Below are 13,164 nucleotides of genomic sequence, written 5' to 3' on the forward strand. Positions count from 1 at the left end.
TTTAGCTCATTATGCATGAAAGGTTTTTCTAGAAAACTGACACTACGCACTTAAGTAACAAAACTTTTAATAGTTCAATCATTCTACAAGAAAGTGTTTCTAAAATATGTTGCACGTTTACAACAGAGCACACAAGGATTATTTTTAATGAGGCAAAATTATGCAGTAGAAAGTCTTGGTTTTCAAATTAGAGGACTCAGACTAAAATATCAACTCTGTCACTTAAAACCTCTGCGACCCAGGGCTAACCACTGAACCTCCTGGAGCATCAGCTTCTTCCATTATAAAATGAGGGGAATTTGACTCTCATCAAAAGTCCCCTCTTAAGGCTAACTCTATAAATCCTGAGCTGTTATAATTTTGGATGGGTCAATTATAAGCAATATTTATAGGCCATAGTGTAATAGGCTCACTAATGTATTTTACTCATAGACTTTATCATAAGAAAAGGCCCAGAGTCATTTTGTGCTTATTTTGTATTTTTCAGCTTGCTTCTTGACAGAGATTATTCACAAGCAAATGATCTCTTAATAAGTGCAGTTTTTTTATCCATTTAACCAAAGCGAACATGGTCATGTGGTCATACCAAAACTCAATAAACATGGGAAGGCCTTGACATAAAATCTTAATAATTTGAGGAAAGGAAAAAAAAAAGTTTGAACTGCAGGAGATGAGGTGGTAGAGCAACTAGATCTTATAGCAGATAGAACACTTGGTCTGATGTCATGCAAAGGTTAGGTTAAATTCTGCCTCAGATACTTACTATGTATGTGTGTCCTTGGATAATTTGGTCTCAGTTTCCACATTCATAAGACTGGAATAATAACCACCTCCTAGGTTTGCTAGGAGGATCAAATGAGATAACTTTGTAAAGCACTTTGCTAACAATAGACTTCCATAAATATTATTTATTATTATTATTATCATTATTTTAAATCAATATGCAAAAAACCTTCCATAAATACTAAAAATGATTTATCAAGACAATACCAATTTCACTCTATAATTTTGAAACCCCTTCTCTATAGCTTTGTCTGAATAGATAAAGTCTAATTCTCCTATTCCTTTTTACTTTATTAGCTAACTTGATTTATGAACTCAATGCCCCTGTGGAATGTTTACTACTGGTTCTAAGTGTTCAGGTATTATATATGCTGTTTAACTTTGGTAGTTAACAGAATACTAATTACCATGAAAAATAACCTTGCTGATGATTGATACCTAAATTTTCATGATGTTAGTGAGAATTAAGTTTGTTGAAGATAATTAGATTCAGACTTTCTATGCTGATTTTTCCAATTTTAAAATTCCTTGGAAAAGGAATTTCTCTAGTCAGAGAAATTTGATTTTACTCTTTCAGAGAGTTTACATAGAATTATTGTAAAAATCCATGAAATACTTCCCTGTCATGTGCTATTTAGCATCAGAAAACAGCTTCACAATTCCTTCATTATTTGTCATTAAATTGGAGCTATTTAGAATTAAGTTAAATGTCAGCATTGGTAGAGTAAAGACTGTGGATAGATTCAGGACTCACTGGTTGTTTCCCTCTGTAGTCTTTATTCTTTCCTTGCAAGCAATTCCTCCCTTTCTCCATGTCATCCTTCAATCAAATACCTGGTGGTTTCATAAGAACTGTTTCCTAGCCCTTCAGATAAATTGTAAATCAGGGTCACATATTTGAAGTTGCTTTAGTTTCTTAAACAAATAGTCCTGGTCACTGAATGCAGCTTATCTTAAGAATTTCATTTAGAGTTAGAAGGCAAATGAAGCTCTGGACCCACATTAGGTATGAGTCATATGCCATCTCATTTTCCACAGGTTACATCACCTAATGTTTTCCTTTCATATACTCATCCATGTGTGGATTTTGATAGCAGCAGGAAAAAAAATATAAAACTTTTTAAAGGGGATTGAGTCTGTACATAGATGTAAGATAGACTAAGTTTAAATGTGTAATACATGTGCCTTTTTGTTTTAAGGGAGTCAGCATATAGAAATATTAATGGAAGGAAGGAAGGAAGGAAAGAAGGAAGGAAAGAAGGAAAAAAGAAAGAAATGGAGGGAAAAAGGAAAGGAAGAAAAAAGAAAGAAATGGAGGAAAATATATATATGTATGTACATATATATCTATGTATATATATATGTATATATATATATATATATATATATATATATATATATATATATATATATATACATATTTCTGTATTTCTGGGTCCTATTCTTGCTTTGGGGGGATAGAGTATAGATGTTGTAAAGGTATCAATGGATCAAAAATATGGAGTGTCTAGTAACTTTTCAGACAGTTTTAAATTACTTTCCGGAATGGTTTCTTCTTCCTTTTTTTCCTACTATTTCTCTTGAGATTTTTGACCTTTTGATCCTCCAGATATATTTTTATTTTTTTTTTGCACATCCATAAAATAATCCTTTGGTAGTTTGATTATCACAACATGAACATATAAACAAGTTCAGGTAGTGTTGTGAGTTTTGGGTTTGGAATAATTATGAGTAATTACTCTTCTTCCAATATTAAGTCTTTCTTTACTTCTATAAAATGTATTTTTTTATTTAATATACATGCTGTGCATGTTTTGTTAGACTCTCAAGTACTTTAGAATCATTTTAAATGGAGTTTCTGAGGGTTTTTTGCTAATAGAGAAAAAAAGATGATAATTTATGTAGGTTTTCTTATATCCTGCAGCTTTGTGGAAGACATTGATTGTTTCCATTATTTTTAATTGACTCTAGTCTACTATTCTCCAAATAAACTCTTAATTCAAAACTAAGAGTGAAAACTTTATTTTCTCTTTGCCTTTCTATGATTTCTTTTTCTTGTTTAATGGAGATAACAGGTATTTCTAGCATTATTTCAAATAGTAATAAATTTCTCTTATTGGAAAAGGACTCTAGTTTATTGTCATCACATATGAGACTGGTGCTTGATCTTAGATAGAAACTAGTTATAACATCAAGGAAAATTCCATTTATCCCTACATTTTCTTGTGTTTTTTAACAGGAATAGGAGGTGTGTCTTCTCCAAAAACCTTTCATGCGTCTATTCTTTGTATGATTTATTTTGCTAGTTTTCATAATATTGAATCAACCTCACTTTCCTGGCATAAATCACCCTAATCATAGTGTATAATCTTTTTGATGTGTTACTATAATCATGTTGTTAATATTTCTTTTAAAACTTTGTATTGATGTTCATTAACAATGTTATTCCACAGTTTTCTTTCTTTGTGTGACTTTCCTCAATTTACACGTCAAGGCAATTTTGGTATCATAGAGTTTGTCAGGAGGCATTCTTTTTCTACTTTAAAAAAAATCAGCTTTTGCAATATTGCAATTAATTGTTCTTTTAATGCTTGTACCTTCATCTGGTCTAGGTTTATAGATTTCCTTACAACATAAGTCATCCTTGCTTTAACTGATAAAGTTTCTTTTGAATAACAAATATCCATGCAGAGCCCTATTCAAGTCCTGGGTTTCATCTCATTCTGTTTCAGTGATACCCAAAACATCAGATTTGACCTCTTCTATTAAGACTTCTAATTTCTTTCAGTAATAGATTGAACTTTGGGCATTTGTGCATAGATTCAGCCATGGTTTTATTGCAACCTCTTTTCTTGAATTTTTTTCTCCTGTGAAGTTCTGATTACATCAGTTAATATTTTATTTTTTCCCTATAGAAATTTTTTATTCTATCTAAGTTTGGGGTATTCAATGGTCACCTTCCTCCACAGTTTTTTAAAAATAATATTTTATTTTTCCTAATTTCATGTAAAAATCTGCATTCAGAATCTATCAACTCTTTCTCTGGAAGTGGATAATGTTTTTCATCATGAGTACTTTGCAATTGTCTTGGGTCATTTTATTGCTGAGAACAGAGAAGTCATTCACACTTGATCATTGTAGAACGTTGCTGTTACTACGTACAATGTTATCCTGGTTCTGCTCAATTTGCTTTGCATCAATTCACTTATGTCTTTTTAGGTTTTTCTGAAAGTATTCTTATCATTCCTTTTTTTTTTAAATGGGCTTGTACTTTTTTATGATCTAGAGTGGTACAATTCATGGTGTTTGTACTATATAAGCAGTCCCACTTTCAGCTCTCCTCAAGAGTCCCCATTCACCCCCTTCTAAAGTCAACATTGTACAAAACTATATTTACAAGAAAACCAGTTACAAATGAAGGGTGTATACAAAAATGAAGGGCATGGTCAGGAGGGAAAGGCAATCCAAGCAGGGAATGTCTGGGACCGAGGGGATGTCTCAAGCTGGGCCAGGGCCACATGTCACTGGAAAGAGTGTATGGCATCATCTCTCCATTTAAATGTTTCAAGATCTTAATAACTGCCCCTTCCTCCTGTCCCATGGGATCAAATCAAAGTGATCACAAAGCAAAAAAGGAGGGAAGAGGGGGTAAACAATAACCTGCATGTCCTCAGAACCCTCTTTTGAACACATTCTTTGACTTGCCTGGGGCAAGTCCACTGTTGGGCTTAGAAGGCATAGTGAGTACCGATATCTTCCAGCTTCTTTGAGACCTCAGGCAGTGTTCTGTCCAATTCTTTTGATACATTCTTCTGTTTGTTGGGCTCCATTGAGTTGAACTGTTCGCAAAGGTCACCATTAATCACATTCTTCACAGGGAAGTAGTAGGAACAAAAGCTGAGATGATCCCTTCTGCAGAGAGGAGGATGCTCAGACCGCAGGTGCATCTCCACATGCTGGAAGAAGCCATGATCCTCATGGGATGTGAAAGGCACAAGGATCCCAATGCCACCTGACAATGTAGTGTAGACGAGGGATTCTGAGCCTCTTGGGATCAGCATGGTCTTCTGTAAGGAAAGCACTGTTTCCCCTACATGATAATTCATGATTACTTCTGCCTTTGGCGAGGCACCATTGAGAAGCCCCCGGTCCCACAGGGACTTGTTTCCTGTCGGGTCTTCATCCACTTCATCATTGATATTGGCTGGGACCCTCACCACACAAATGTTGCCGAACTTGTCAGCCCCAGCCACAGTATCGTAGTCCAAGAGGCTGACTGTTGTGACCCAATGGGGATAGGTATCATCAGCAAAGATGATGAGGTGGTTTTCGTTGCACTTGTATCCAACACAGGTGAAACTCTCTTGGATGTCAGACACAATGACCTGGTGTCCCATTATCTGGATTCCCAAGATACAGTTTTCAATGTGCTTATTCTCACATTTTCAGAGCAACTTCTTTTTTCCAAGGTCATAGAACTGCAGCAGCTTTCTCACACCAATCAATACCCTGCCCTGAAATGGGGCAATGGCTACAGGGAATTCTTCGACTGGGGTCTTGTGCAAAAACTATAGTTTCTCTCCACTGTTCACAAGTTTACAGGTATAGAGAAAGCCTCCAGCCACAGGTCAGGGATTCAGAATGAGGTCTTTGGCTACACCCACCAGCACATATCAGTCATTCCCAGTATTTGGGAATTGGCATACTGCCACACTAAAAGCAGCCTCATTCTGTTCCAGCTGGACAAGATCCAGTGTGTTTCCTTGTATGGGATTCGTTACTAAGACCACAGAAGCCCAGTATCCATCGCCTGCTTTGGGGGCTCCAAAGATGGATTCTGGGAGATTTTCATTCAGGAAGGCAGCAGCCATCTCAGCAACCAATTCTCTCTCATCTTCCCCTGCTGCTTCTATCCTTTCCCCTGCCATCTGCTGCTTCCTCTGCGCTTTTGTGGCCTCAGTATAGGTATTGTGATCTGTCTCAATGATGATAAGGTTGTTGCTCCAGAGTGGATGACAAACTTCCTTGGAGTGTACTGTAGGGGAAATGACACCTGATTGAAGACAGCACTGGGCTTCTCCAAAGCCAAAATCCTTAAAGTGTTGGTGGAGATGGCCACAATGCCCTCCAGACACTGCTCAGGTGCAAATCCAGATGCAAACTACAGGGTCTCATAGGAAAAAGGGGGTCAGATGAAAGTGGGACATAGCCAAAACTGCTTCCTGGCCCTGCATCCAGACTCAGAAAAGCTTCACATGGCAAGAGCCCAAGTATCTTGTACGGGTATCAGACAGATCACCATTGACAGGATCCTTAATAATCCTTAGCAGCACACTAGTCTGCAGCCCGATGCTTAGGTAGAGGAAGCCAATTGAGCCCCTTTCCCCCAGCTCATCTTGCTTCTCAGCCCCTCCCATCCTGACAATACACAGCAATTCTGGCTGGGCTGGGAGGGCCTGCATGCTCAGTGGCTGGAGGCAGTCCAAAGGGTCCAAAGAGATGATTTGAACAATGTTGTCGACTAGCCCCACAGCCAGAAAATGAGAATATTGCTCTCCAGGACACACATTGTCCAAACTCATGCATACCACATCTGCAGACATCTCCTTTCACTCAGTGTGCTCATTCAGCTGTCCTGAGGGATCCATCTGGAAGTAGACCATCTCTCCTCCTGTCAGGGCAATTACCACCTGCCGCTGGTTTACTGTGCACTTCACAATAGTTTTTTTCCTGGGGTCTTCCATTCATTTACTCTCTTATGTGCTCAGATGTGCCGGATGCCATTTGGATACACCTGCACCAAAGCATCACCCCCTAACAAGGAACAGGACAAGGTTGGAGTGGTACCCAGGAAACCAGAGTCTGTTACTTCTTCTACGGTCTCTCCAATAGAAAGTACCAGGGTGGCATTCGCAAAAGACACAATGATGTAGGTATCAAATTCATTTTCAATGTGCCTCTGTAAGGTCCAGACAGCATTGGGGTTAATGGGCAGTTCACAGACAGCCATTTTTGACACCTCCAGTCCATGCCTCAGAAACCTTAGAGAAAATCGTAGCGCCCTGCCACAAGCTACATACAGCTGTGGGGTGTCTTCATTGGCCAAATGAGCAATCTGACAAAACAGAATAGGGGACAGACTATCCAGTTCATCCACCAACACTAAGTTCTTGAGAGGCCCAGGTTGGAAGAAGAATGTGTCTCTTTCCAGGGGCATGGCAGATGAGAACTCTGGTTCTTCATCATCATCACCAGGATGGGCAATTTGATACAGGTAATGACTTGCAAATTCTGATGCCACAAAAAGGAAGGCTGCTTTGAGCACACACATAGCAGTAGCCAAGGGAAGGTATCAAAATACGTCAAGCAGATTTCAGTAACCATGTCTTCATCTGTCTCCAGTGATTTTGAAAATGTCTCCTTGCTCAGTTTGTGCCAAAAAGAACATAGACTTGGTCTTTATGGGTGGCAGAGCAGACAAAAATCATTCCTCTCTCAGGGTCATCCAAGTCATTCTGCCTCCTAGGAATGAGACATCTGATATCAGGCTGATCACCAAAGTTCTTATAGGTGATGTAGTTTTCAGAACAGATCAATATACCACTAGGACCATCTGAGCCTCCTGGCACTGTGATGAGGAAGTTGCCATGCTCCTCCAAAGACTCATTTTATTTTCGTACCACATGATAAATCTAATTCATAGAAAGTAAGGGTCTGTTGGGTATTGGCTGCTGCTTCACCAGTTGAATCATTGTCTGCTTCCTCATAATCCATCTCCAGATGAGCAAACATGGGATTTTCAAATCCAACTTCTACTCCCACCACATGATAAACCAAAGTATTCTCCTCGTGCGCTTCTAAAGGGGAGGAAATGGTAAGCCAGGCAGCAGCATTTCTGTTCAGAATGTAAACCAGTTTCTGCTTTTCAATGGCATTAATCATGACAGCTCTGCCTTTGGGATCAACAGGTACAATTCCGCGGCACCCATTCTTGCCAAAAGTTTCCTGATGGATCTTCTCAAACATGTTCTTGGATGGCTGATACTCCAAGATGACAATTTGGCCTGAGTCACTGCCAACCACAATGTAGTCTTTTTTACCACCTGTCAACCTCAAGGCCATGAGGGACCTGATAACACCAAACACTTCCACAATCAATAGAGTGTATACCTTCCCAATATTGGGGTCAGGCTGGAGCAGCTCCAAAATCTTCCCTCGAGAAACAACAATCTCCTGTTTGGTTCCTGAGAAGTTGCCATGAATAACAAAGCTGATTCCAATGGCTCCCTTCAAGGTGAAGTTGTACAGGAACATGGTGGCAAAGTAACAGGGTCACCCAGAAGCTCTCAATTCAAGTTTCACTACAGACCTGCTCCAAGATGCACCCGTGGGTAGGCAGGGTGGCACAGATATCCGATGGATACAGATTTCCCCCCACCCCCGCCACAGGGTCTAAGCTGCCAAGAGCACCATTCTGCCGGCTTCCTACCTCCGCCATCCAAACAAGCCAAGTGCGCAGATGTCGCGCGAGGTCCTTTCGGTCCAGTGCCAGAGTGCTATCATTTCTTATATTACAATAGTATTCCAATAAAATCATATATCACAACTTGTTCAGCCATTCCCAAATTAATAGGCATCCCCTCAATTTCCAATTCTTGCCACCAGTAAAAGAGCTGCTACACACACACACACACACACACACACACACACACACACACATCTATCTATCTATATATATATTGGTAAAAACTATTCTTTTACCTCACCCTCCCCTTTTAAAATCTCTTTGGGATAAAGGCTGAAAAGTGCTTTAACTGTGTGAAAGGATATGCCCTTTGGGCATGGTTTTTAATTGCTCTCCAGAATGGTTAGATCAATTCATAGCTCATAGTGAGTCTGTGTCCCAATTTTCCCACACACCCTCTGACATTTACCATTTTCTTTTACATCATATTAATGATATAATAGATGTGAGGTGGTACCTCAGAGATCTTTTAATTCGTATTGCTCTAATCAATACTATTTAGAGGATTTTTTGACATAACTACAGATATTTTTGATTTCTTCATCTGAAAACTACCTATTCATGTCTTTGACAATTGATCAATTGGGGAATAACTTGTATTCTTATAAATCTGACAACATTCTCTATGTATTGAGAAGTGAGGCCTTTATCAGAGACACTTGTAAAAAATGCCCAGCTTTCTGTTTTCCTTCTAATCTTGGTTGCACTGGTTTTGTTAGTGTAAAATCTATTTAATTTAATATAATCAGATTAATCCATTTTATATCTCCTAATGCTCATCATTTGTTTTGTCATAAACTCTTCCCTTCTTCATAGATCTCACAGGTAAACTATTCCTTTCTTCCCTAGTTTCTTTATGGTATTACCTTTTATGTCTAAATTATGTACACATTTTGACCCTATCTTTGCACATGGTGCAAGATGTTAGTCTATGACTACTTTCTGCCCAAACACTATATTACTATGGTCATTTACTACAGTGTATTGTACACCTTATCTAGTCCACTTCTCCATCCTATTTCTATTTTGATGTTTTCCTTTTTATAATACAATCTGAGATCCGGTACAGATAGAGCACCTTCACTTTTTTCATGCATTCTTTTGATATTCTTGACCTTTTTGTCTTTCAAATCAATTTTATTATTTTTCTAGCCATACAAACTAATTCCTGAGAGCTTAGCATTGCACTGAAAAAATAAATCAATGTAAGTAGAATTGTCATTTTTATTGTATTGGCTTGGCTTACCCATGAACAATTGATATAGTTCAAATTGTTTAGACTTGACTTTATTTGCATGAAGTGTTTTTTAAGTGCATTCGTATAGATCCTGGTCTTGTCTTGGTAGGTAGACTCCCAAGTATTTTGTATTGTTTATGGTTATTTTAAATGGAATTTCCTTTTCTATCTCTTGCTGTTGATTTTATTGGTAATAATAGCCAAATGGTGGTGATTAAAGTGTATTTATTTTATATCTTGCAACTTTGCTAAAGTTGTTAGTTATTTCAACTACTTTTTTTAGTTGATTCTCTAAGTATGCCATCATATCATCTTCACAGAGTAATAGTTTTGTTTCCTTATTGCCTATTCTAATTCCTTCAATTTCTTTTTCTTCTTTTATTGTTGTAGCCATCATTTCTAGTACAAGAATGAACGATAATGTTGACCATAGGCATCCTTGCTTCACCCCTGATATTATTGAGAAGGCCTTTAGTTAATCTCCATAACAGATTATGCTTGCTGATGGTTTTAGATAGATAGTACTTATAATTTTAGGGATTTTGAAGGAAAGCTCTTAAGCTCTCCACTGTTTTTTAGTATTTAAACCTGAATTGGTGTTGTATTTTGTCAAAAGCTCTTTTTTAGATTATTGAGATATGTGATTTCTGCTGTTTTTTATTGATATGGTCAATTATGCTAATAGTTTTATTTGGATTATTGAACCAGCCTCACATTTTTGGTTGAAATCTCACCTGATCAAAGTGTATGATCCTTTTGATACATTGCTATACTTATTTTGCAAATATTATATTTAAATTTTTGCATCAATATTCATTATGGAAATTGGTCTATAACTTTCTCTGCTTTCACTCTTAGTTGAAGAATCAATAACATGTTTGTGTCAGAAAAGGAATTTGGTAGAACTGCTTCTTTGCCTATTTTTCCAAATTGTTTATAGGGTATTGGAATTAATTGTTTTTTAAATGTTTGGAATTCACTTGTGAATCCATTTGACCTTGGGGATTTTTTCTTAGGGAGTTCATTTATGTCTTATTCAAATTATTTTTCTAAGGCAGGGCTGATAATGATACTTAAGTATCCTACTTCTTCTGTTAATGTGGGCAATTTATATTTTTAAATATTAATCCATTTCATTTAGATTACCAGATTTATAGGCATATTATTGGATAAAAGAGCTCCTATTAATTGCTTTGATTTTCTCTTTATTTGGTGGTATATTAAGCTTTTCTTTTTGATATTGGTAATTTGGTTTTCTTTCTTTTTTAAAAATCAAATCAAAACCAATCTTTTATTTATTTTATTGTGTTTTTTTTACAATACCAGCTCCTAGTTTTATTTATTAGTTAAATGGTTTTCTTAATTTCAATTTTATTAACCTCTCCTTTGATTTTTCAGGATTTCCAGTTAGGTGTTTAATTGGAGATTTGTTCTTTTTCTAGTATTATTTTTATTTGCATGCCCAATTCACTTACCAGCTCTTTCTCTATTTCATTGATGTAAGTAAGCATTTAGAGAGAGAAAATTTTCTTTTAGTACTACTTTGATTGTATCTCACAAATTTTAGTCTCATTGTTGTCATTCTCTTTAATGAAATTATTGATTCTTTCTATGATTTGTTGTTTGAACTACTCATTCTTTATGATTACATTAGTTTTCAATTAATTTTTAATCTTTATTTCAACAGCACTTAAATGTAATTTTTATTTTATCATGATCTGAAATTGATGGATTTAATATTTCTGCCATTCTGCATTTTGTTGTGAGGCTTTTATGCCCTAATACATGGTCAGTTTTTTGTGTAGGTGCCAAGTACCACTGAGAAAAAGGTATATTCCTTTCTTTTCTCATTTACTTTTCTACAGAGATCTGTCATATCTACCTTTTCCAAAATTCTCTTCACCTTCTTAATTTCTATCTTGTGTATTTTTAGTTAGTTTTTTCTAGTTATGAGAGGGGAAAGTTGAGGTACCCACTACTTGAGTTTTACTGCTTATTTGCTCCTATAACCCATTTACTTTTTCTTTAAAAAAAATATGGATACTATACCATTTGGTGCATATATGTTTAGCATTAATAGTACTTCATTGTCTATTGTGTCTTTTAGCAAGATGTAGTTTCCTTCCTTATCTCTTGTAATTAGATTTAGCTTTGCTTTTGCTTTGTTTCTTATCATGATTGATACTCTTGCTTTTTTCCCATTCAGCTGAAGCCAAATAGATTCTGCTCCAGCCCCTCACTTTTACTCTATGTGTGTCTTTTGTTTCTTCAAATATATTTATTGTAAACAACGTATTGTAGGATTCTGGTGTTTAGGCCACTCTGTTAGCCACTTCTCTTTTATTGGTGAGTTCACACCATTTGAATTCACAATTACGATTACCAACAGTGTATTTCCCTCTATCTGTCCTATTTTCCCCTATCTATCCTTCTCTCTTTTTTCAATCTGTCCTTCCTCACAAGTGTTTTGTTTCTGACCACCACCTTCCTCAAAACACTTTGCCTTCTAATAGTCCTCTTCCTTCTTTTATCTTCCCTATTATTCCTTTAACATGGAATACTCTCCTCACTTCTACTTCTTAGAATTTCTAGTTTCTTTGGAGACTGAGTAAAAACTCAAGTCTTTCATAATATCCTCAGTTTCTACCTTCTTAAACTACCTTGTATTCATTGTGTGGCAATGTGGTGTCATGGCGAAAGAATTATTCTAGGAGTTAGGAAGATTTAGCTCAAGACAGGCCTTTGATACATACTAATCGTATGGCCTGTGAGAAATTTAATTTCTCAGTGATTTAAATAATCATTATAAACTGTAGAAAAAGTGCTACACTGAATCATTACAGGAGTCTGCATCTGGGATTTCCCCATGCCAGTGAAATTACAGGTCCTGGTTTTTAATATATTCTCTATACATGCAGACATTTATGCAATGAATGAATCCATGCATACAGAAATCATATACACATACATACATATACTAGATGCATACATCTGTTATAAATGCATATTGTTGTGTATGTTTGTATAGGCTTTATGAATGATATAATATGAAAATGAATAGGATAGAGACTGGACTTGTGAGATACAGTCACACATACATATATGCATACACACAGATACATACATACATACATACAAAGACAAAAGTGAAATAGTACCTATCTTCCAAGAAAACAATATGTATTCACAGGAGAGACAACTGCCTAATATATAAGAAAAACTTTTGATTCATTGAATGAAACCTTTTTTTTCCCTAAGAACAATCACTGAATTTAGATTGCTTGAATTTTCAAGGTAACCTTTGACTTCCTGAAATTGAACATTTCCAATAGAACTGAATATTTCTTTTAACTGTTGAAGGACATGAAACTTTCTGAGATGACACATGAGCCAATTATTGAGCACCTCTCCTCCCCCACAATGACTAGGATGGGTCTGAGGGTAATTAGCAACTTCTAGCCAAGAGAACAAAGTCTTTTCTTGAGTTGCCACTTCTGTGGAATTTCTTTAAATAAAGGAATGAAGAATGGCTCTATTCTCTACTTGAACCCTTTTTTAGAATTTTTTTAGACTTCCAGTAAGGGATGAGGCATGATTTCTCTTTCATTCTATACCAATG

At 36.5% G+C, this 13,164-nt stretch overlaps 1 pseudogene; it reads right to left on the reverse strand.

Moving 5' to 3' along the window:
- Positions 1-4,511: 4,511 nt before the first annotated feature.
- Positions 4,512-8,097, reverse strand: LOC118834659 (annotated as a pseudogene).
- Positions 8,098-13,164: the final 5,067 nt, after the last annotated feature.

This window comes from Trichosurus vulpecula, chromosome 1 (genome assembly GCF_011100635.1).
Source record: "Trichosurus vulpecula isolate mTriVul1 chromosome 1, mTriVul1.pri, whole genome shotgun sequence".
Classification (NCBI taxonomy): domain Eukaryota; kingdom Metazoa; phylum Chordata; class Mammalia; order Diprotodontia; family Phalangeridae; genus Trichosurus; species Trichosurus vulpecula.